Here is a 23,813-nt window from a genome sequence, read left to right on the forward strand (position 1 = left end):
ACTAAGAAACATGACAAGTTAGTAAATCTGTTAGGGTCAGGAAATACTGTCTTTTTAATATGATTTACGATACCCATGACAAAAATCAACCTTAAAATGAATGGCAAACAACACATATAAAGTAAACAAGTGGGTTTCCCGATTCACAAACTGTTCATTAGACTTCAGAAGGTCCCTATACCGAAAGGCAACTTAGCAAAAATGTGTCATCTGTATCTACACATAAACAGGTGGGATGAAACAGCTCTGACTTCCACCAGAATGGTAAAACATAATACAGACTGTTCAAACAGCCCTACACCACAGAGATGTTTGCCAACTCCCTCATCCAATAACGCGCACCCCCTTCTGATCTGCCCCGGCGAGAGACAGTATTGATTCACATTCTCATAACAAACTTCCTTCCGAAAGGAAGGCCCTTCAAAAGTAATTTCCTAAAAACATGTACCCCTCAAAATACATACGTAGTTTTTATTTTTGCACATCAAGTCAGTTGTCTGCTGTTCCCTTGTTATTGGAGGACTGTGGCAAGCCGATGGAAATCCAGCAGTCTCTTTGAAAAGCTTAATGAACAGACCCCACCCAAACCCTGACACTGTTAGAGAAGGGCATGCTCAGTGGAAAACCCCAGCTTGCTTCCAATTCATCTCATTCCTCAGCAAGGAAATTCACATGGGTCCAAGAAAGCATTTTTTTTTTTCCTGTTATCAGTTCTGTTAACTAAAAGAAGGGCAATTGCAATGGGACAACTTTATCTCTTTCAAGAATAATATAATCTACTATAGTTGGGAATTTTTTTCTGGATTTTGGGGGGGGGCTTCTTTTTTGGGAAAGGGGGTGTTCTGGTTCCTTAAATCTACCCTGATAATAACCATAAAAAGGGTCCATCATCTTTCCCACCCTTACTTTCCACTATTTTTATGTACTCTATAACATGCACACAAAGGATAGTTTTTTTGATAATGGCTCTGAATCAATTTCCTGCCACTTTGATTTTTTTAAAGATATTTAAAATGCAAGTTATAATTACTACTATGATAGGTGAGACAATAGGCCAATAATTGGGGGTTTCTAATAATTAAATGGTTCATTTTGCTGAGAAAAATGTTTTAAAGCCACAGGAAACATCTCAAGTTGTTTTTTGAAGTCTAGGGCAAACCCCCAGCACCACCACCACCACCACCACCAGTGGATTGTAAGCCATTCTCTTTCCCTGGGCTCTCATGCTCACTTCTCCCAGAAAGATACACTGCCACTGAAGGATGAAAACCAAAGACATCACTTGTCTAGCAACAGCAGTAGGTACAAGTATACTATGTCCCATAGGCCTTCCCTAAGGAAAGCACATTAAACTGGTGGTCACAAATCCAAAATTCTCATCTTGGCTCTGCCATTGGTTTGCTGTGTGCAACTCTCTTCTCTTGTCTTGGCCTCAGTTTCCTCATCTGTAAAATAAAGGCAATCCAACAAAATAATCTCTAAGGTCTTACTCTAAAATTCTATGGCTAATCCCTCTTGGCTTACTACCATGCCATCATATGGGATGCTGGGATGCTTTAATGCCACAGTGAATATCATGCAAACAGGGACCATACTTGAGATGTCCAAACAATTTCAGTTTTTAATTTAAATAATTATTTTACCTACTATATTCATAATATCAACCATCTTACTTTAAAAATAATACTTATACATTGGGTCACATAAGAGTCAGTTTCATGCAACAAAAATTGGTCATTATGTGCAAAAGTTTAAGAGCTCTAAGAGGTCATCCACTATAGATATATAAGAAAAAGTAAATAATGATGCACTAATTCACTACTACCAACAAACACTTACCTAAAAGATAATATTTGAATAGAAGTAGATATGTGGTTGCAACTTTTTGGCCAAAGGAATTATACTGCCATTAAAGGTGGTTGGAGGAAAAAAAAAGAGCCAAGTTTAAGGGAGAAGGGAGTAGCTGGTTAGAATGGATAAGAGTGCTAAACTTGAAATCCAAAAGACATGAGTTTGAATTCTACCTCAAAAACTTAATAGCCCTGTGTAACCCTAGACAAGCCCCTTAACCTCTCTCAAACTCGGTTTTTTAGCTATAAAATAAAGGTGATAGATTTGATAGCCTCTAAGATTCCTTTGCCCTCCAAACCTATGTCCTTATGAATAAGAAATACTTAGTTTTCTTTTAATGTTTTTTAATTGTTTACATTGTTATGCCCCTCATTAAAAGTAGTATTTCCAAATCTTTCTTAAAGGAACTGCTACATTTTTAAGTCATTAGTAAGTAAAAGATTCAGATTTCTATTTGCATAACTTCATTCTTTTTTATACCATCCTATTACACCTCAACCTAGAATGCTGGGCTGTAATGGGAAAAAGTATGTGGTAAATTTTAATGTTTTGTTTCAGTTTTTTAACCAAAAAAAAAATTATAAGCAAAGTGCCTGTGTTGAGTAAACTTTAACTTTAAAAGGAAGGGGAGTCTCATTTTTGTCTGAATACTTACAAAATTACAAAATAAAAGGCAAAAGTTTATCACAAACAGAATATTTTGTATATTTAAGCTGGAAAGATGTCACACATTCCAAGTCATAGAGAAAGAATGTGGCAGGCAAAACAGAAGGCAAATTAAGGACAGTATGATAAAAAGCAAGAGAACAGAAGTTGTGAGAATAATATTGTGGCAGTGACTAAAAGTATATACTTGGCACCAAAGCAATTATTTACTGGTGGCTTTCTGCTACTCTACCATGTGCTCTTTGTTCTCTTTCTTCTCAATTCTCTTTTACTCTCCCTTATCTGTCTCCTTTACAAACTCTACAGTCTTTTTTTAAAACTCTCTTTGAGATGATTTAAGGATTACTGAGGTACTTGCACACTGGCTCCATCTTGGATGAGGCTGCATTAAGGGGTAGAGAGTCCAAGACCATGGCTGGGATTCCTGCTTAGTCTACATCTAAAGTCCTGTGATTCATTAATGGGTATCAAAATTTAGGCTAAAATATTGATAAACTAGAGACTATCTAGAGGAAGGGCAACAGGATGATAAAGGGTTTTGAGGTTATACCATATGAAGTCTGGCCACATAATGAAAAGATACCAGTGAAGCACACAGTCTGCCCATTTGTTACCATTTCTATTTCTAGTTAGGTTTGCTAGGTTATCTTTTACACTACCTTCTGGTGTTATAAACTATTAACTATTTATGCCAACCATAGTGTCTTCATTTAAGAAGTATGCAAATAATCTTCAAAACAGCATTTTAAAATCTATTATTTTAAATAACTATAAAGTATTACTGCTTCTCATTTTTACTTTTATTCATCACTTTATTTATTAATAATTGTCATTTAATTATTTGTTGTTGTTGAGTTATTTTGGTGGTGTCCAAATCTTCGTGATCCCAATTTTAGGTTTTCTTCGTAAAGATGCTAGAGCAGTTTGCCATTTCCTTCTTAAGCTCATTGTATGGATAAGGAAACTGTGCCAAAAAGGGTTTAAATGAATTGCCCAAGGTCACAAAGACAGTGTCTGAGGGCAGATTTAAACTCAAGAAGATAAGAGTCTTCCTGACCAAGTCCAGCATGCTAGCCACTTTGCCACCTGGCTGCCCATTTAATCATTGACTCCATCAATTAAAGAGCATAAAAGGGTCATAGATATGATGAAAATGATCAATAAAGATCTTAAATTGGCATCATAAAGTCATAAATGGGTTTTTTAAAAAACTCAATTTTGCCACAGGAAATTTGAGATTGGCATTTTTTCATTCTGATTCATTCTAACTCACTCATCATTTTATAGCACACACACACAGAGACAGGAACGGGAAAGGGGATGACTACGGCCACCAGCAATCTGCTAGGTCACTCTCAGCCCACAGAATATGGCTGGGAAAATGCTAAAGAACAAAAGTCATCAGGAACACAGAAAGGAAAATTAGTGAGACAGAGATTCTTTCAATCGTCCCTCCTCTTCACACTTCCCACCTCTATTCATCAAGCCTACATCTGAACAGTAATCACCCATTCCACAAGGAAGAAAAAAAAATCACCGACATGACAATTTTAAGGCACATTACTAAGGACCATCTCAGAACACCTCTGCCTTTCACAGAAATGAAAACAAGAGCAGAAGTTGAGGCTCAGTGAAAAAAAAAAATTCCTAGTCAGCCAGTTCCAAGATTTTTACTCCTCTTTATCAACAGCACAACTAACTGAAAATTTCCCAAAGATTTTATGAATCTTCAACTAGAAAAAATTCTGCTGGCTTATTTTTCACCCCTTGATCTTCTGTAGCAGCTATGATGTATCTAGTGACAACAGATATCATCAAGGACCTTAAGAATTATAGAACTTGAATTATCAATTACTTTTTTTTTCCCCTACTGACTTCTTCCATACCCACACAGTTCATTTCTTAAACCCACAGTTAAATTTCTTCCAGGCTCTAAGTCTGCATTCATTTGGATAACTACACATGAGCTGTGTGCAAAATTAAAAAATGTTACCACATATTTATATTACCAGACTTACCCATGCATTATCAAATAAGTCTAGAAAATGCTACAATATTCATGGAATCTGAGCCCCAAAACTTTATAGCATCTTATTTTCATTAGGAAGTGAAAAGGAACATAGAGATTGTGGGGAAGTTGGACTTTATAAATGTAATTATGGCTACTGACTAGCAATATGCCTGAGGCATTTGTGATTTCATGAAAAGTATCTTTCCATTGAGTGAGATTAAAGCCATGATCTTCTTCAAACTTGTTACAGGCTGATGCTCAGAACATATAATAACCAAGACTTTCCTAGAAAGTTCTTTGTCTTGAAAGAAAAGTCCTGAAAAGTCTGTGTTGTAGGAGCAGGAATCCTGAGAACCCAAGTTCACCCTCATGCCACCATTAATGAAGAGGTTCTTAACCTTTTTAATGTCATTAATCCCTATGGCAACCTGATGAAGCCATAAAACAAAAATCTATAAGCGTACAAAGGAAACCAATTATGCTGAAATATAGTTACTAAAGTACTTTTACGTAAGTTTAAGAATTTCAATTTAAGAATTCCTACATAAAAAAGACTAGAAAACATTTACCAATGTTTTAGCAAACTAAAGTTTGGACTTTCAAAATACAACTAAGATCAATTTGCCACTATATCATGACATACATTGCATAGTAATGACTCTGATAAACAAGAAAAAGATGCTCATTGTACTTTCTTTTATTTGATTTTCCTTTTTCAGTTAAAGATTTTTCTCTCCCTCCCGTCCTCTACCTCTTGGGGAAAAAAAAAGAAACAAAACAAAACAAAACCCTTGTAATAAATATACAGTCAAGCAAAACAAATTGTTATAATGGCCATGTCCAAAAAATATGTACTTTCAATGTACTTTCCAAATGTTTATATATTCCACCATTTCTCTTCAATTATTTAAAACAACTGGATCTTGCAATTCCTTATGATACAGATCAGATATATAAATTCACTAGACTAAAATGTAAAGACTAGCAAGCACTCAAGACACCTTTGGTTTTGGAATTTTTCCCCCATAAAAGGAAGTACAAATATAGACCTCAATTTGGAGGTGGGAGGTCTTGGATTCAAGTATGGCCTCTTCCTAATTTTGTGCCCCCGGACAAGTCACATAGCCCAATTACCTAGCCCTTACCACTCGTCTGCCTTGGCACTGATACTTAGTAATATTCTAAGACCGAATGTAAGGGTTGCTTTAAGGGATTTGCACAGATTTATCAATCTTTCTTGGATGAATAAGCACAAATTCCCTTATTAACTCTTATCCATTCCACCACCCCAGGACATCTCTCCTGCTGGCTGCTCATTCCACCCCACACAGCCCATCCCCAGAGTTCCTGATCTTATCAGCTCTCACCGGGTCTCTTTCTCCTACTCTCTCAGAATCCCTAGCTTCTTTCAAAATGCAGCTCAAGCATCACCTTTTCTGTTTTCTTCCCCCATTAGAATGTAAGCTCCTAGAAGATCTGTTCTTTGGCCTTTCTTTGTATCTCCAGCACATGGCAGAATCCCTGTCACAGAGTAAATGTTTAATAGAGGAGCCCATTGATGACCATTTCTTTAAGAGTTAAAATTCCCTTCTGGAGCCAGCATTGTTTAGCTATTTGCCATTGCAAAGTGTGTCGAGGGTTACTGGTCTCACTTCCCCTTCATTCTTACCACCCCATCCTCTCCCCTACCAGTCACTGCTATGCTCTGTCATCATGTATCTACTACATGCCAGGCACTATGCAAGAGCTGGGAATACAACGAAAGGCAAAAAGACAGACCTTAATCTCAGGGAGCTCACATTCTGATGGCTATGTTGAAGCATTTATTTGAAGTTCCAATGTTTAATCCTTAGAAACACCTGGACCATAAGTCAGTCCTTTTTGCTCTGGACTCTGAAAACTTATTTCCTAAACCTAAGACCTGCAAAGAAATAAAATCCAATTTTAGTATTACTTTGTCCTTAGATCCTTACTCCTACCTCTCTGTCCTAGGATAACAAAATACATGACTATCTTCATTCAAATTCCTCACTTTTTTTTAAATTTAGTAGTATTATCAGGAGCCAGGTGCGCATCCCAAATAGCACATCCACCAACCTACAAGTTTTAGAATGAACATACAAGTAGAAGAGTAAAAAGAAATAAGCAAGCAAATACAATCTTTTCATAAATCTCTTAGGACTCAGGTCAACATTTCCTAGATTATCCCATATCATTTAGGGGTACCAGGGATATTCATCCTGGAGAAGGGAAGAGAGGAGGAATCAGTGACAACTCTCCAAGCATTTTAAGGTCTATCTCCTAGAAAAAGGGGAAAAGCATTTACTTAGCACCTACTATGTGTGCTGCCAGGCACCATACTTTGGCTCTATGTAAACATGACTTCATTTGCCTGGAAAAGAGACCAGACTTGTTCTGGTTAGCCCTAAAACAGAACCAGGAAAATGTTATAGAAAAAAATAAAACTTTCTTAAAACTATGATGAATTGTAAAAATGAATTGGGATGCCCATGGATAGGGCTTTGCTTCACCAATAGAGGCATTAAAACAAAGATTGTTTTTTGGATATGTAATAGAAGGGATTCTTGTTCAGAAACAGGCTGGATTACACAGTCTTTGTACTCTATGAGGTCTGGGGATCCAATTCTGAACAATTCTTTGCATAAATGTTAAACTTGTGATGATGCAAACTATTAAAAACTCAGGATGAAATTTAAGGAACCACTCAATTTACCACATTAATTTCTTGGTTTATAATCCTATGAGATCTTTCTCTCTGAAAAGCTTAATCGAAAGATTCTAATGAAATCAATCAATCAACATTTATTAACTGCCTACTATGTGCCAGGCACTTTGAAAGCCACCTTAACTTCAATAAAGGAACAAAAGAATAGGAGCTCAGAAATTACCTTCGAATTCTAGAATGTACTACTTAATCACAGTTTAGCCCTTAGGACTTGGCCAGGGGCCTGGATTCATATATTTTACACAGATGCAATATCGTAAATTAATATCCTATTTTCAGCCCATGAAATATGTCTTATTAAAATGCCAGTTTAAGAAACTAGAGACAGAGGATCACCACCATCACCCACCACTACCCACATGATAACATATGAAACCTTAGAAAAACAAAACTTCTTTTATTTATAGAATTGAATCACTTTCCAGGGTGGGTCTTTTAAGACAGCCTGACAGTGCATCCAAATACTATCACTGGAGCAAAACCAAAGGGTCACAGCTGTAATACATCTGCCCCTGCAGCTCTAACTGGTTCAAGAGCATTTCTCTTTGAATAAAAACCTACAGAAAGCTAAAATTAGAGTATTTCTCCCCTCTTCTCCTTCCTATCCTACCCCCTCGATATGCTTTATGGATGCCTATGTTCTCCTTCCCCAAATTCTGGCTCTATTTAAAAAGCTGAACTTGTGGGCTGCATGGTTACTATAACATAGTCAAGCAATAAAAGAAAATGCAGATGAAATTTGGAAAATGTAAAATAGCATATGAGGTCTATAAAAACCTTAACATAAATTGTCCTAAAATACAGTAATCCTTTTTCAAATCAAATGGTCCAGAGGTTGTAAAATGAGTTATTTTTTAATTAGAAGAATTTAATTTTTGAAAAAGCACATAAGTGTGTTACACTGAATTAATCTAATCTAAATCATTCAAAACACAGTAAACTCACTCATATATAATTTGTCTAGACTTGAAATCACTGTAAATTAGCAAGAGAAACAGAAATAAAAATTATTAAATCAAATTAGGTATAAGTCCACTCCAAATGAGAAAATATATTCCAGTACTAATAGACTTTAGTTCCAAATGTAACTGATGTACTTTTGAATGAGTTTCTATAGAAACAAGTTACAAATATTCCTATATAAATACTGTCTCTACAGTCAAGATTAAGTCAATAACTACTTTTCTCTGATTTATTTCCATTATGCCTTCTGACACACAATTATCTTTCCTAAATCTGAGCCCTGATACTTCTAAATGTAAAGCCAGAGTACAAGATAGCTGCAGTTTATCAGTGGTGTCACAAGTTCTCAAATGTTCCCAGACTAAGCTTCTTTGAATGCAAGTATAAAGTCCTTCCCTTCTTCCAACAAAAGCTGATGCTAACAAATAAAAACACAATAGAAGGAAATAAATCAAACTAATTACTTAGTAAGTTGACCTACTTGGACTATTTACTAAAAACTAGGTAGGGTGAACAGTAAAATCTCTGCCAACAAGGAGAGATCAGCATTCAGTATGCTTAATACCACTTACTAGACAATTAAGTTGGCAGCCTTAGTTTCAGGCCACAGCTTGAGAAATTCTGTTGTTGGTGCTATCAGATTACACTGACCTGTTGAAAGCACAATTATTTTAAAAATTAATATTATTTTTTACTTGAAAGTCTCAAGTCATATAATGTAGAATTAGAGTTGACAAGCAAGTCAAACAGACTGTACCTGACAAGTAGTCTAATGTTACTTCAATACTCTCTATCCACTCATACTTATAAGTCCCTTACAACTGCTTAGAATCTAGTCTTCCAGGAGCTATGAATGTATGTCAGATGTCAGAAAATTTCATCACACACTGTGGACAACTTGGTGATATTCCTCTCTCTCTAGGTCACTTGCCTGCTCCACAAATGACAGACATCCAGTTTTTGATAATGATAATTACATTATTATTGTGATTATTATGAGGCTTTTGGTATGGTAGATAGGCTCATTTAGAAATAATAATCTAACAATACACCTTCAAGACCTAAGTACACCTCCATTTCACAATGGGACACCCAAGAAGAATAACACAAAGAAAGAAATGCCATACGTATAATAAGTGGAGTAATAAGTGCTACAATAGATAGTTTACAAAAAGGTGAAACCCAGGTGGATTTCAGGGGTGAGAGAATCTCTCAGGAAATAGGTTATGAAGAGAGCCCTGAAGAAGTTGAGATAAGTGAAGGAAAGAAGGTTCGAAATGAGGAAGAATATAGTATGAAAACTGAGCCCCAAAAAGGACATGAAATATATAAAGAGATAATAAACCAATCTGGCTTAAAGTGATGAAATGAAAAATGATGGAAAGTTCAAATGTGGATTAGGTTAACAAATCTGAACTTGACCTCACATTGATAAGAAGGCACTGAAGGGTTTTGTTCACCAAAATGACAAAAATCTAAAGAGGATTTTAGGAAGATTAATCTGGTAGCAAGCTAAAGTATTTTCAATTAAAGAAATATTTTATTAGGACCACATAGTGCTCAAGAGACCTTTAGCCATTAAACAAAACCAATTATACCAATTCTACCCATTATTGTTTCAATATCATTACATCTGCACCATTCTCTGACATCATTAGTGAAAGGAGAAAAATATAGATTCTATGTGATCTTTGCCTCTTCCATTTCTAGGAAATAAAGATTATATAATCGTGTCTTCAAAAGGCAACATTGCTAGAAGACTATTATATAAAAGGTGGCATTTTACACTATCTTTGCCCATAAGCAGTCACACCACCAAAAATATGTACAACACCACATACACAAGAACAATCATACACAAAATACAATACCACAAGCAAAGGAGAATTAAGACCACCAGCACTAGCAATATTAGACACTACAATTAAAGCTAAGTGAGAATTAAAAACTGGGCTACTGGGTGGGCTGCTTTAAAAGACAAAAACTAACTAGAATAGTGATTCTTGCTGTTAAGATAACATTCCCCCCTACAAAGATATGTAGTATAAGAGAATTATTATCAGACAAGGATTCCTTCTTACTGTTTTATTACCGTTGCTTGTCAGCATTCTCCTGAAGATACAAAGATCCAGCCTCAGGTGGTAATCATACTAGGGCACTTGAGAGTACTGAACAAATTAGGGGACAAACTCTAACCCACACAGGCATTTATAAAGCAGAAAGGAGAAATGAATGGGAGCATCACCACAGTACAGACTTTCCCTCCTCAAGGAGCTGCCTGGAATCTCCTTCCTGAGCTGAATCAGGTGATGGCCCAGAGACAAGGAAAATATGCTTAGCATCCTCCTGTCACTGGTTACCTGAGCTCTTTATTAGCCAACTGTATATAGCAGCCAAATCCAGGCTCATTCGCCTACTTGAGAGGCAATGCAATAGAGTAGAGCAGAAGAAGATCTAGGCTTGAATCCTGTCAGAAACATATGAGCTATGTGAAAGGGAGTGAGGGAAGTGGGGTTTCACTCAGCCTCTCTAGGCCTTAGTTTCTATATTAAATGATGGAAACCCCAATTCATCTAGTCAGTGATATCCATTTTGGGGTTTTTGTGATCCTGGAGAAGATCTAAAAATAATAATCCTTTCTTCCATTTTAATCTGATGGCAATTAATATGAGAAGCAAACAAAAATGTTAATTTTAGTCTGAATTTAAGATCTTCCCAGTTGATATTTTGTTGTTATTGTTATTTTTAATGAAAAATCTGCAAAACATAAGAGAAATGCAAACTAAATTCTGACATTTCATGTTCACATTCTGAAAATTGGAGGGGAAGGGCAGATTTGGAACAGATATCAGCAGTCACTCATTCAATCCATACCAAAAAAAAAAAAAAGAATCTGTTACAATATGGCAAAAATCAATCAACATGCAGTTATGAAGGGTTTACTGTGCATCAGGTATTGTGTTAGACAAAAAAGTTACAAAGAAAAGGGAGAGGAAAAGAGTCCCTGAAACTACATACACTAGAAGGAAAGTAATTACAGAGGGGGAAAAACAAAGTGGGAGGTAGTACAGAGGAGAAAAGGGAAAGCTTCTGGCTTATTTAAATCCTAAAAGAATCCAGGGAATCAAAGGTATAGACGTGAGGAGGGCACACCTTTTAGGAAGTAGCACTGGTGTAACGTGAAAATGGGAGATAAAAATCAGTCATGCCTAAGCACTAGCAGAGTGGTCAGTGTGCTGGACATTGGGGGGCATTTAAGGCAACATATATAAAAAGACTAGAAATATAAGAAAGGGGCAGGTAGTGAAGAATTTGAAATGCCAAAAAGAAGAGTTTATATATGATCCTAGAATAAGGAATATGGAGCCACTGAAGTTGGTTGATGGTGGGAGGAAGGGGATGAACCAGTCATATTTACTCAGCAGTTGCTTGGAGGATAGAGTGGGGTGCAGAGAGACAAGGGGCAGGAAGAATGAGGAGTCAGCAGCAATAGTCCAAGTGAAGAGTAATAAGGTCCTAGAGGCAGGAATTATTAGGAAGAAGTAAACAGAGACGCTGCCGAAATAAAAACAAGATAATAAACTGAGCAGACACATGACACAGACACAGAGAAATGAGAGCGAGGGTAAGTGGTCATCCAGGGTCTGCTCAAATACCACTAATAAGAGGGATCCAACTGCGTTTAGAAGCAGCCATTCTGCTAGGAGAGCTCCAACTTGAAAGTAAAAATACTTATTAAAAGTGGAAATGTTTTGTATGACTTCATAAGTATAACAGGTATAAAATTTCCTGCCTTCTTGAAGGGAGAGAATTGGGAACTGAAAATAAGAATAAGTACAGTTCCAACTAGTATGGACTTTTTCCAGACTGGCTTTGTCCTCTCTAACAATCCAGTGCATAAACTTCAAAGATATAGATTCACAATGGATCATGAGTGCCCTTCCTGTGGACTCTCCTCTATATCTTTCCATTAATTCACTACCAGAATTCCACCCAATATCTTAGAGGGGAGTGCACCTTCCTTACAATCTCCTGACATTTTGAGGATAATAATGATGCACGTGTGCTATTCATATAACCAGCTGAAATCCATACACTTCTCTACTGCCCAACAGGATTCTTCAGAGGCTATAGTAGGCCCTTTCTAAATATTAATTGACTGTTTGGCTATTTCAGGAGTCACAGCCATTTAAGAACAACAAAAAAAAAAGGTTAGTGTTAAAAAGAACAAACAAAAAAGAGGCCTTTGTCTCTAGTATAAGACAAGGGCTATTTGAATGTCTGTCAAACCAACCAACAAACATTTATCAAGATGGGGGGAGGGATTTAGAGAGAGAAACAACAGGAACAATGCTGGATTGGCTTTGGGAAGAGACATTGTAATGCATTGCTGGCAGAGTATGAATTGGTCCAACCTTTATAGATATTAATTTGCAATTATGCAAGAAAAATGACTAAACCTTTCATACCCTTCAGTCCAGAAATGTCGCTACAAAGGATATTGGATGCCAGGTCATATAGATCTGCACATCTCTGAATTTCTCATGGGTTTATTTCCCTTTTTTTTTAATGTATGAAAACATTCCATTACATTAATATACAATTGGAGGGTTTTTTTCAGTCATCCCCTAATCAATGGGTGCCCACTGTTTCCAAGTTTGTTTTCCTGAAAAGAGTATCCCTAAAAATAACAAACACTTAGAACAATGCATGGCACATAGTAGGCACTATATATAATCATAGATATTTAATATATATAATAGATATAATAATAGATAAATATGTAATATTTATAAAGGATTTACTAGGTGTTGGGTGCTTTACAATTAAATGCTCATTTACAATATAAAAAGCATATTCCCTTCACCCCTAGTGCTATATTTAAAATGTATACTTTTGCTTTTATTCCACCAGAAAATGTCTAGAATGACTAATTCATCCCTTTTTGCTACTTAATTCTGCAAGCAATAAACTGACAAACTTTCTATTAATTTTGACCTTTCCACCAAACACATCTAAATGATGGGTGTTCAAGGCATACCATTCAGGATATATATACAATAATCTCCTTCTGAAAAAATCAATTATTCCATTATTTTCTTAAAAGGGGCTATTTTCCATTAATGGCATCTTGCTTAGCACTTCAGAAGTGAATTGTGTTTAGAATGTACAAGTCCCAACATAAAGTAGGCATGTATTCACGTAAGCCTGGCACCCTCTCCAAAATCACCCAGCCTCTCTTGCAAGTACTTTATATGTTTACAGATGTTGACTTTAAAAATTATTATTTCATAAAGTAAAAATTCAATTTCACCTGGATTTCATGATGGAAATTGCCAAGCAGATTTTTGGGGAGTTCATTCTTCATTTAATTAAATGGCTATTTCAGGTAATTAAACTGGAATGTATAGTTGCCACTCCAAATATTGTTCAAACATGTAAAACTGAAACAAAAAGTCTTTTAAACAAGAAGCTTATTTCTAACAGTCAAACATGATAAAATTTAAAAGCCAGCTCTGGAGAAAGGCTTAATGTTTTCCTGTTAAATGAGTCAATTTTAACTAATGCTCATGTTACATTAGCAAATATTTGTGGCCCCACCTAAATCTATAAAGAGGTCTGTAGTCTGACCATGAAGATGTCCAGAATGAAGATAGAGGAAACTGAAGACCCATCTGTACTAGGGCCCCCCCCCAAAAAGAAGCCACTTTGTTTGGTTTCTCCTAAGATGAACATTGCTGTCGAGCTATCTCTGCAACTTCATTAAAATGCCACGCCATAATTTAAACATACACAACTGAACATTCACAGCAGCCCTGAGCAGAGGACAAAGGAAGACAGGGTCACATTTTTCAGAGTTGCAAAAATGTCATCTGCAGCATGTCTCCTACCCAGTTATAAAGGCACTTCTTTGGCACTAACAAAGGGAACAATGTTTCCCACTAGGCCTCTACATACAAGGCTATTAAATTTCAGAAGGAAACAAAGCAGTAAAAATTAACACAGAACAGAACTGAGTGTGTAGGGGAGTCTAGGGAGAAATTATAAGAAACTGCTAGCCACACCAGTTTCTGTCAAAGAAAGTTAAATAAAATATGGTGTTTTTTTTTAAACTGGACAAATTTCAAATATCAGTAAAAAAATTTAGATCTCCTTGAAAATTAGAGAAATTACCAGCAATCAGGAGGATTGGGGTGAGAATCAGGAAAATTTGGATTTGGAGATAGCAGACAGTTCCAATTCCAGACAGGCTACTTAATGCCTATGTAACCCTGGGCAAATCACTTAAGCTCTCAACCTCAGTTTGTGGGGTTTGAACGGAAGGAGTGGTCGGGTACTTTAATTTTTTTTAATTATCTTTTGTTTTAAAACTGATACTAAGCATTGGTTCAAAGGCAGACGAGTGGTAAGGGCTAGGCAACTGGAGTTAAGTGACTTGCCCAGGGTCTCACAGCTGGCAGCAACTAAGGCCACATTTGAACCCTGGACTTCCCAGTATCTAGACCTGGCTTTCTACACACTAAGCCACCTACCACCTTCCCCAGCAATAAGTATTTATTAAGCAGCAACAACGTACCAGGCATTGTGGCAAGTGCTGGGGATACAAAGAAAGGCAAAAGCCAGTCTCTGCCCTAGAGGAGAGCTCATGATAAAACAAATATGTACAAACAAGCTTATATAGAGAATAAATAGGAAATAAACATTAGGAAAGTTCCAGCTTTAAGAGAACTGAGGAAAGGCTTCCTGTAGAAGTCAGTGAAGTTCAATCCAGGGCCAAACCTCTGGGTGGTCCTATATTTTACACTTAGCTAAGGAAATCAAAGTACTCTGTGAATCTTACAAATAGTAATAATAGTTAACATTTATTTGGCACTGTTGCTAAGAGCTTTAATAATTATTTCATTATGACAATGAAATACATTATATAATAGATAATCTAATTATCTATTATATAATAACATACAATTATTATTTCATTTGATCTTCATTCACAACATCCCTGAGAGGGAGCTGCTAATATTATCCCCATTTTATAGATAAGGAAACTGAGGCAAATAGGATAAATAATTTGTCCAGGGGTAAACAGCTCCTAAGTATTTAGAGAATGGATTTGATCTCAGGTCCTCCTGATTCCAGGCCTGGGTTCTACACTGAACCACCTAGCTGCCCCTGGACTATCTAATGTTAATTGATGAGTTAACATTAATCTGTAAAATGAAAATCTATATGTATCTATTAATATATATCTATATAAACATATATTCTGCTAAGATGCAAGTTCTCCTAATACAATGAAAATGTATCTTATTTACCTTTGTCCCTAGAAGAGTATACACCTTCAAAGAAGGGACTGTTTTATTTGTCTTTTTATCCTTTGTAGGTGCTTAAATACCACTCTAATAGAGAGAACAGGGCAATGAGGTGTTGAAGAGGATGGAATGCCAGGCCTAGACTCAGGAAGACTCAGGAAGTTCAAATCAGGATTAGAGAGTTACTAGTTGTGTGGCCCTGGGAAAGTCAACTGAACTGTTTTGCCTCAGTTTCCTTATCTGTAAAATGAGCTGGAGAAAAAAATTGCAGTATCTTTGACAAGAAAACCTCAAATGGGGTCATGAAGAGTCAGATATGATTGAAAAACAACTAACCAAGGACATATATTGATAGCACTGTAAAATACTGCCTGTATATAACATGCCAGGGTCCAGGATTTAAATCCTACCTCAGATAAATTCATAGGGTCAAAGATGTAGGATCATGAGCAAGTTTTAGCCTCTTAGAAGTCAATTTTGTTTGTAAAATAAGCATAATAAATATTATTTATCTAATACACTTCAAAGTACCAAGAAGTACAAGAATGATTATTCTTCATTTGATAAGTAACAAAACTGACTCTCAGAGAAGGGACTTGCCTAGGACCACACAAAGTGGCAAAGTCAAAGACAAAACTCCAAAGCAAGCCTCCAGTGCTCCTTTCCCTATGCTATACTTTTAAACAGATTATTATAAGGAACACTAAAATCAAGAGATTATATGATACAGGATTTAGTTTAAGTTTTAAATATATGCAACATCTCAAGGCCAAACTGCTACATCTTCTACACAAGTCCGGTTCTAAAAAGACTGAGTTGTACCTATTTGTGCTAGGAAATCTATTATGGCACTATTTTTAGAGGCCAAAAAAAAAAATGAAGGGAAACAAGGAGTGAAAAGAATTAAGTATTTATTAAATTTCTATTATGTGCCACACAGTACTAAGTATTATACAAGAATTTCATTTAATCATCACAAGAGCCCTGGGAGGTAAGGGTTATATTATTATCTCCATTTAAGCTTTGAGGAAACTGAGGCAGGCAGCAGTTAAAAGATCTGACTAGAGCCTCAGCCTACCAAGTATCTGAAGCTGAATTTTAACTTGAGTCATTTTGATTCCAGGCCTAGAGATCTCTCTGTCCACTGAGCTACCATTGGCTGCCATTGGTCCTGGACTGGGTCAAAGACCAAATAATTTTTAAGACATCCAATTATTCTTGTTTATTTTCCTATTCAATATTAACAATGCTGCTTGAAATTCTAAAATATAAATTCATGTAGGCTTTGAAAAAACCTGAAAACAATCCAATCTGCTCTTCAGCAATAAATTAATTATAAATTAAGTATCGTAGATTTAGAGCTGAAGGGATCCTTAAAAATACTGCAAACTCCTAATTTTTCAGGTGGGAAACTAAAGATTTGAGCTATAAAATCCTGTAGCCAAAAGATGAGCTAGTTAGTAAAGGACAGAGGCAAGATTTGAACCCTGGCATTCAGAATTCTAACCATAATCCTTTTCATTATACTATGTATACTATATTGCCTGCAGCAGGAGATGAGGGCTTCCAAACCCAACTTCACATCCACTAGCCAAGTGACCACAGCCAAGCAAGCCTCTTTCCTCTCTAAGATTCATTTTCCTTGTCTATAAAAAGGATAGAATACTTATAACTCCCTATCTCAGGGGGATCCTGAGAAGTTCTTTGCAAATATAAAAAAGTCCTAGTTATGTGAAACCTACTGTGGATTTTTTTTTAAAGTATTTTGACCTGCTTTCACTGAATCTCTCTTCAAGTCATGCAGTTAGAGCATTTGTTTGGACAAAGATGATTCACGGTATTCTCGTTCCCATCTCACAGAGGGGTTTTGTGAGGCTCTAACTACACCTATGTGTGTGTTATCTATCGCATCTATTTATCTACACGTCCATATATATTCACATATTTGCTCTTTTGTTGTCCTTTCGCCCTTTTTTCGGTCTTGTCCCATTCTTTGGGCCTCATTTGGGGTTTTCCTTGGCAAAGATCCTGGAGTGGTTTGCCATTTCTTTCTCCATTTCATTTTACTGATGAGGAAAGGGTGGTAAACAGAGTGAGACTTTCTTGGCCAAGGTGGCACAGCTAGTCAGTGTCCCAGGCTAGGTTTGATCTCGGGGCTCTTTGTGACTCCAGAACTGTCACTCTAGCTACAGGATCACCTAACCGCCCCACGTATACACATCTCCAGCCATCTGCAAACTTTTAAGTGCAAGTTAATGCCAGTTACTTATTATCTCTCTATCTAGGCATTTCCATATAAGCTTTCAAGGGATGCTTTTATCTCATTTTAGATGAGTTTGGGGACTTTTTATTGAGGGAGCTAAACTAGATGCTCATCATTGACTAGAGTGCTACCTAATATACTGCATTAATGCTCCATCACTGTAGTAGGAGGCAGGACAGGGTGTTCCCAGAGTCTGGAAGAAGGCGTAAGCCATTAAACTTTGAAAGTGGGCTACTGAGCTTACAATTTCGCTGAGCCTCAGGGGGCTCCCTGTAGGACCCAGCCCAGTGACGGAGCATTAATGCAGAATCTCAGTCTCAGTAAGTGGCGGTGGAATGACTGGACAGCATATAGCTTGACTTCTGTAACAAAATACAACATCAATTGCTAGAAAGTCAACAAGCCAAAATAGCAAATCCTGGCTCGGCTCCACGCATCCTTATTCAGTTTCTTCTTTGGAAGGGTGTGGTTTTGCCTCTAACGCATGACTTCATGTGGACTCTGTTGGCTCCGATATTGTTGTTGGCTTCTGTCCACAGGAAATTAAGACAAACAAAACAGATTTCCATGGCCATTTCCTCCACCTTGTTCCAGCTCAACTTGCCCATGCATAAAACATAGGTAGTTTGTTGTTGTTTTGTTGAGAGTTGAACAGATAAAAAGAAATAATGACCAAGAAAAAGGAATAGTGACAATAGTGACAAAAAATAAAATAAAAAACCTGCTTGGTCATTTTTCAGTTGTGTCCAATTCTTTGTAACCACGTTTGGGATTTTTGTGGCAAGGATACTGGAGTGGTTTGTAATTTTCTTCTTTGGCTCATTTTACAATTGAGGAAACTGAGACAAACTGGGTTAAGTGACTTGCTTAAGGTCACATAGCTGATGTCTGAGGTCATATTTGAACTCGGGAAAATGGGTTTTCCTGACTCCAAGCCCAGTGCTCTATCTACTGTACCACCATATTAATAATAATAGCTAATGTTTATGAAGAACTTTGTTTTCAAAGCATTTTACATCCACCACTTTGTGAGTTTCACCACAATAACCCTGTGTCACAGAGACTATATACAAGCATTATGTTGCCCATTTGAAAAATAAGGAAAATTAGGAGCAGAAAGAGAGAGGCAAGTGCCCAAGAACACACATTCTAGTGAATGTCAAATTCACACCCAGGTCTTTCTGATTCAATGTCTCACATTCTTTCTATTAAATTGCTAGGAAGTTAAAATAGAGTCATTCATCATGTTATATCTCTAGAACCTAACATTGGGTCTTAGTACAGAATCAATACTTGAGTATAATGTCAAAAAATGGGCAGGTCCAAGCATTTCATTTTTACATGAATGATAGAGTAAAACTCTCAAAATGTTTCTCTAATAAGTGTCTTCAAAATCATTCTTGGGGAAAAAAATTTGGAAAATGGAAAAACATTTTAACAGTCAACATAACAGCATGAATATTTACATCTGATATGAAAATAAATTGTTATAAATAAGAACTTCTTACACCAATTTTTCTGTACTTATCTTAAAAGTAATATGTGCTTAGCACTTCCAATTATCTCCAGGAGGTGTTATTCTCAAAGCAATTATCAGAATATCAAAACCTCAAAGTTAGAAGTGGCCTCATTGATCATATCCATTCTAACACATGTTGAAATATGAATTCCTTACATAACAAACTAGATAAGATACACTTAATTATTTCAATAGGGGCTTAAAACAATCAGATAAGATGGGTATTGCAAGCATTTTTCATACTTTACAAATAGGGAACATTAATTATATATTTAAATATATGTAAGCATGTATTATATGTATCTCCTATAGTATATATTTGAATATGTATATGTAAATAACTTTTAAAAATTGAAAACTGTTTTCTAAGTAGTTATTTCTACATAGTCACACAGCAAGAAAGTACTGGAAATAGAACCTAAGACTTTTCTGACTCCAAACCTCAGGTTCCTCCAACTAAATAGGCCTTGTAGCCTTATAAACAAAAGCAAATGAAAAATAAATACAGCAATAGATATAGTAGTAGTAACAGTCATCTTTGCTACTATTTATCTAAAATGTAATACCCATGTTTGTCATTGGAATGGAACTGGGATAAGGAACCTTTAAGAAAAATTGAAAAATATTAATATAAAATTACATATATTATTATGTATGTAAATTATATATTATATAAAACTTTAAAATATGAATAAAAATATATTTCCATCTAACAGAAAATGGTACTCAGCCATTATACCATCTCGTTTTTTTACCACAAAGGATGGTCACCCTTATTATTCAATAAAACACCCCAAACTGTCCACCCTCATCTTGTTGAGATACATTTTTGCACCAAAAAAAAATTTTTTTAACATGAAATCTTCATTCATTTTGAAGATGTCCTGGCAAACCCCTAAATAATCTCTCTATTCATTTCCCAATTTAATCACTCTTTTGATGATGAAGTTTGAGTTAGGATTATAGAAATAACAGCAAGGTATTAGACAGATCACTAGCAGATAAACATAAAATAATACATACTGAATAGTTGGTGTGTGTATGTGGGGGAAATAGAGGAGTTTGCTCGTTTTAGTTGGTTGTTTGTTTTTTGAAGCAAGATCATAGGACACTACAGCTGGAAGGAACTTTGAGATCATTTGGCCAAACCCTTTCATTTTACAAATATTAGTGACTAAGAAATTAAATCCTACATTAAACTGGATTGACACTTTTTGCTTTAAAAGACTTTTCCTAGGTATTTGCAATTTATGGTACATAAGAAAATAGACCCAGTGCCATTCTACAATGAATATTAGAGGTTGAGAATATATGGTTGTATTTTCTAATCAATAAACATTTATGAACCTGAGAGAAAACAGTACCACACACCTGGTTCTCTACTTTTGTTTTTCATATTTACATGGGCTTGTAACATTCATTTTAAATGCCAACTTCTTTTTCAAGGATGAATCTGTCCACATCATTCTACAAAGTGAAACACATTTTTCCAATCAATAACACATCTGGGTTTCCTTATGGCACCTCTCTCCTTTAATAATCAGCCCTACTACACTTTGCCCCTTAAACTTCAAATTCTTATTAACAGCATCAATTATGAAAAAATACTCAACATTTTTTTAATTATAGTGATGTCTTTCAGTTTTTACTAAATCAGGATAGATCCTGGCCAGGAGAGTAAAGGCACCGTTCTTCCCCCTCCCTGCTCAAAGCACTACCAGGGTTACAGCAAAGAGTGGAGAGCTCAGTGGAGTCTCACAAGGATTCTAACATATACTATATATAACTTTTTTTATTCCTCCTACCCTCAAACTTAATTTGCACAAAGTTACATAGAACTCCAGGGCTATGCCTATATAAGCAAAACTGAAGGCTATATCATTTGCCTGGGAACTTGAAACCATCCACCCAGTCTATCCAAATATTTGAAACTGAAAATCTGTACCATCTGGTCTGGCTGTGTGAATATCCTCCATTGGCCCTAACTATGCTCTCCCTTTTGTGATGTACTGACATCCTGTTAGATAGGCTGTGAATATTTCCAGTTCTAGATCAACAAAACTATAAACAAAAATATCAAAATACACGGCACATCACATAAACCAAGTGTTCTTGAAGGAAATACCAACTCACATGGACGATCCACCCTAATGGATCTGATGTGAAGTCATTAATCTCTTTGGAATTCTGTCCTTCAGCCTCTGGCAATTCACATGCTATCACCATAGTAGTTGCAAAGACTCACTCTGCTACCATACAATCCAAGGACACCTTGATTGGGATAAAGGCCTTAAATAGCACTGCTGACACAGTTAAGAACAAGGAGCTAATGTGATAGCCCCAGTTTCACGTCTGGAAATAATGACTGACAATCCTGGTACACACACAAGTATAAACATGAAGTTTCTCTTTTTTTCTACAATAAAGTATACTCCTAAAATTATCCTGCATTTATTTAGTAAGATTCCTAATAACAGCTATAATTTGCAAGATACATATCAGTTATGGAAGTTAGAACTCAAGTATGATGACAACTGAACTAAAAACATGCATAAAATTGCCTTATACTATACTTTATTTTTTGGTCCAGGGCTGATTTCATTACTATAGAGTTTTCCTAGTAAAGGAATTCTCTCACTCCAACGATGTAACACAACTCCCAGAGGTGACTGCTAGTATCTGTCGGAAGCAAACTGAATAAGTTATCCTGACTCCAAGACCAGCTGTATTTACTATGCCACTCTGACCCTCATTATGAGAGTAGGTGGAGTGTCTGCAATTTATTTTTTGTTGTTTTTTATTCTAAACTAAACCTACACCAAATAAGTGTTTCTACATAGAAGACAAAACAAAAATAGAATAAAGCTGAAAATCTTGTATGAATGATCTTCTTTCCTTTTTTTTTAATTCATTTGTTTGTTTCAGTATAATTCTCTTTCTCCCTATACTCCCCCCATTATTAGAGATGGCATCATCTGACAAAAAGATTTAAGCAAATTTTAAACTATGACATTTCTATTTATCAGTTCTTTCCCAGGAGGGAGGGTCTTATACAACTCATTCTTCAAGCAATAATTCTTTTGCTGTATATAGCATTCTGGTAGTTCTTCTCATTTCATTCTTCATAATTTCATATAGGTTTTTCTATGTTTTTCCAAAATTAATCTGTTCATTTATTATGATAGTACAGAAGTATTCCATCATAATTATATGCCACAATTAGTTCAGGCATTCCCCAACTGATGAGAATATCCCTTCAATTTCCAGTTGTTCACTACCAAAAGAGAGCTGTTATAAATATTTTAGAACTTAAAAGATTCTTCTCCATTTTCCTTGGTCACCTATTAGTGGTATTGCTACTTAAAAGGTACACACCATTTTATAACTCTGAGCATAATTCAAGATTGCTTTCCAAAATGATTGGATCATAGAATAATTCTGAAGCATTTATGGCAAAGAATGCTATCCATCTCCAAAAATACAACTGTTGAGTTGGAATATAGATCAAAGCATATTATTTTTTACCCTATTTGGGTTTTTTTTGGGGGGGTGTATTTAAGTATTTACAAAAGTAAACAACATAGAAATATATTTTGCATGATAATACATGTGTAATTCAGATCAAATTTCTTAACATCTCTAGAAAGGAGGAAAGAAAGAGAAACAATTTGGATCATATAACATCAGAAAAGTTAGGTGGAAACTTGCTATTATATGTAATTGATAATAAAATATCTATTTTAAAAATTATTGGATCAGTTCAAAGTTGCACCAAGTGGGTATTTTGTGTCCCTATTTTTCACATTTCCCCCTCCAACATTTGTCATTGCACCCTTTTATCATTTTAGCCAATTTGATAGGTGTGAGATAATAGCTCAGAATTGTTTTGATTTTTTTGCTTTTCCTTTTAAATATATGATACATTCAACATTTTATCTCCAAAGATATCCTGCTTATTATCTGTTTCCTATTGACTTTGTCTCCTTTTTTATTCATTTTAAAATGTTTCAATAATCATCTTTTTTTTTAACTTGGGGTAACTCAACTGCTAGTCAAGCTCATCCTCTCACCTCCTCCCTCCACCTAAATTGAAAAAAGGGGGGAATTCTCATATAAGCAAAGTCAAGGAAAATAAATGCCCACATTTGCGATGTCCAAAAATGTGTAACTCATTCTAGACCTTGAGTTCATCACCTCTCTGAATCAAGACATAGGCATGTTTCATCTTAAGCCTTTCAAAGTGGTTTTTATTTATAGTGTTGTTATAATGACAAATTCTTCTCTGGAGTATACTCATTGCACTTCATATCAGTTCATACAATTTTACTAGTTTCTTTGAAACCATCTCTTTCATCACTCCAATGGGGTAATAATATTTCATTACATTCATATACCATAATTTGTTTAATCACTTCCCAAAAGATAAGTGGCCATTTAGCTCAAAGATCTGATCATTTTTGTTTATATAGGTCCTTTCTCTCTTT

The 23,813-nt window shown here is 35.7% G+C and overlaps 1 protein-coding gene across 10 annotated transcripts in view; it reads right to left on the reverse strand.

The window, feature by feature from the left end:
* EPB41L2 (erythrocyte membrane protein band 4.1 like 2) overlaps positions 1–23,813 on the reverse strand; it is a 273,323-nt gene that overhangs the window by 164,890 nt on the left and 84,620 nt on the right. Inside the window, exon 1 of one of the 10 annotated variants that reach the window (XM_007484559.3) lies at positions 6,308–6,449. The exons of 8 other annotated variants lie outside the window; for them this stretch is intronic. The gene's annotated coding sequence lies outside the window, so the exon portion shown is untranslated. Of the gene's footprint in view, positions 1–464; positions 564–6,307; positions 6,450–23,813 lie in introns of those variants that run through there. One more of the 10 variants, XM_007484558.3, reaches the window with a different exon arrangement.

The sequence above is a fragment of the Monodelphis domestica genome, chromosome 2 (assembly GCF_027887165.1).
Source record: "Monodelphis domestica isolate mMonDom1 chromosome 2, mMonDom1.pri, whole genome shotgun sequence".
NCBI lineage: Eukaryota > Metazoa > Chordata > Mammalia > Didelphimorphia > Didelphidae > Monodelphis > Monodelphis domestica.